Below are 2,662 nucleotides of genomic sequence, written 5' to 3'. Positions count from 1 at the left end.
ATATGTGGAGTCTCACTGAGATACCAAAAAAATCTCGAAGATTAGAAGCATTTGGTTTTTGAAAATTCTAGCAGACACGATTGATAGCATGTGATGTTTGGACGAGCGAAAGTGGGGTATTGGAGACTGCCAACATGAGCTCTAAATTCAGTGGCTTTAACAAGATCATTATTATTGGGAGTTGGTTTCACTTCGATAGCCATGGGAGTGGATATAAGAGAGCAGCTCTGAATGTGAGCTTTTGCCAATAAATCCTAGTATATTTTGTCCATAATAGAAAAATGCCACCATTAACATATTTCACTTCAATGCCCAAAAAAATTGAGACGACCTATATCTTTAAGAGCAAATTGTGAGCTAAGTGCACGAGCAATTTGTTGAATGGTAGAACAATTTGATTTCACATCATCAACATATAATTAAGATATCTTGAAGATTTTCAGTAATAGATGAATGGCCACATTTATATGTCATAAAGATTGTGAAATGATATCAGCATTTTGAGAACCAGTGTTTGGCTCAGTTTCTTGATATTCTGGGACGTTTCAACTGCCTAAATGTCTAAGTCTTCATAATAAGTAATAATGGAAGCACATTAATTACAAAATAAAATAGATTTGGCATACTAATAACATATACTAATCAGAACATAGAATGAATAGAATCGTCTTCTTTAGTTTCACTTTATACGAACGCGAATTTATCAGCATGTATTGATACTATAAGTTACCATGTGTTAATATCAAAATAAATTAAAACATAATAATAAATGCTTGCATTTATAAGTTACCTTTACATATACGATATACATGCATAAAGGGCTTCTTATATGTTAGATATTATGTTGTCAAACGACCTCCCGGGTGATGATGAGAACCAATTTTATCAGTCGACATGAATGACTGAACGATAATTCAACATCGAATAATGGATGAACCGACCAAACGTTGCTTTACCTATTGGACGGCTAATACTCTTTGTGGCTTGTTGATTCTTTCCATTGGAAGTTAACCCTAGTCGAGCCTACTTACCATAACCCTACTTACCTTATGTTGGCCACTTGACTTACTATATATATTGGTGTTTTCACCCTTGTTGAACCCGTCCAATGTTGAAGCCGTGAGAGAAACTGCAGTGTCCAGCTGTGTTCTTCTGCCTTCATCTTCTTCGTGATTTCTTCTCTACCCCAATTGCTTGAGTCTTTGTGAACCTTACCTGAGTGGTATCCATCCTAAGTGTGTGGATCAAATCAACAAAGCAAAGGAGGAAAGCAACCAAAGAGGAAGAGGCGCCGGCGGTATGGGTGACTCCAAAATTGATGTTGAATTCGGTTTTAATGGTTAACTGAGCCCGGAAATCACCGTGAACAGCAAGAGGAAGGTCCTAACATCTGGTATCAGAGCTTGGGTGGCAAAAAACGGCTCAAAATCGGCTGATTTTCGCACCTACAACCTAGAATCCGAATCTGAAAATTTGCAATTACTCACAAACCAAAGCTCGGTTGGACAAACGGAGGCCATACCCATCATCAGCAGGCCGAGGCGCTCCGGGAGAGGCGGCGCGTGGGGGGTTTTCCGGCGACGCAGTCTTCAGGTGACTTGTTTGTTTCGATCTCCTGAACGCGCTGATATACTTTGTTTTGTGTCTCGGTTACACAGAAAAAGTTGGACGATTTTGCCCTTTGGTACGACGCCGATTGAAATTCAACAGCAAGCTCGTTTTTCTCCACTTTACGGACTCAGATAGGTCCGCTCTGGTAAATTGGCTTAATCCATTTAAATTCAGCAATAGCAAGATCATCGTGTGGGGTGATCGTTAGGTTTTGGGGTTACCGTGAAGGGGTAACCATTACGTGTGCTAGAATTAGGATTACTTGCGTTAATTAAGTATTTGTTCTTTTAATTTAAAGTGTTTGTTATTCCTTGGTGGACGTAGCGTTTAGGTTCATTATTATCTTTGCTAATAATTAACAAGACATTACCTTATCACGTTTCCCAATACTACTTCGTGTGGTTTAATTAGGGTGTTAACCAATGACAACACATAATTTTGATTTGAAAATTTTTAACGGTAAAGGTGACTTCTCTATCTGGCAACAAAAGATAAGAGGCATACTAGTCCAACAAAAGGTGTCAAAAGCCATAGAAGGCAATTTTGCACCTGATATCTCAAAAGAACAAAAAGAGGAAGCCGATGAGCTTGCCTATACCTCAATAATATTACACTTGTCTGACGCCGTCTTAAGAAAAGTGGGAAAACTAAAAACCACCAAAGAACTTTGGAAAAGACTAGAAGACTTATACTTGCTTAAATCTACACCGAATAAACTCTACCTACTCGAACGATTCTTCAGCTTTAAAATGGATCCTTCAAAGGATCTCGACGATAATCTAGATGTATTTAATAAATTGGTGCAAGATATTGTCAATTGTGACGAAGCCGTGTCTGAACCTATAAGGCCATTATCTTGCTCAATTCAATCCCGGACTCTTATAAAAAAGTTAAAAATGCTATTAAGTATGGTAGGGACACGCTAACACCTGAAATTGTCGTAGATTCTCTTAGAAGTAAAGAGATGGAAATGAAGGCTGAAAAACAGGATAGGAGGAGTGGAGAACTGCATATGATGCTGGGTAGAACACAATTTAGGCAAGCCAGTCAT

This window comes from Olea europaea, unplaced genomic scaffold (assembly GCF_002742605.1).
Source record: "Olea europaea var. sylvestris unplaced genomic scaffold, O_europaea_v1 scaffold336, whole genome shotgun sequence".
NCBI classification, from domain to species: Eukaryota; Viridiplantae; Streptophyta; class Magnoliopsida; order Lamiales; family Oleaceae; genus Olea; species Olea europaea.
Note: the sequence above shows the minus strand (reverse complement) of the source record.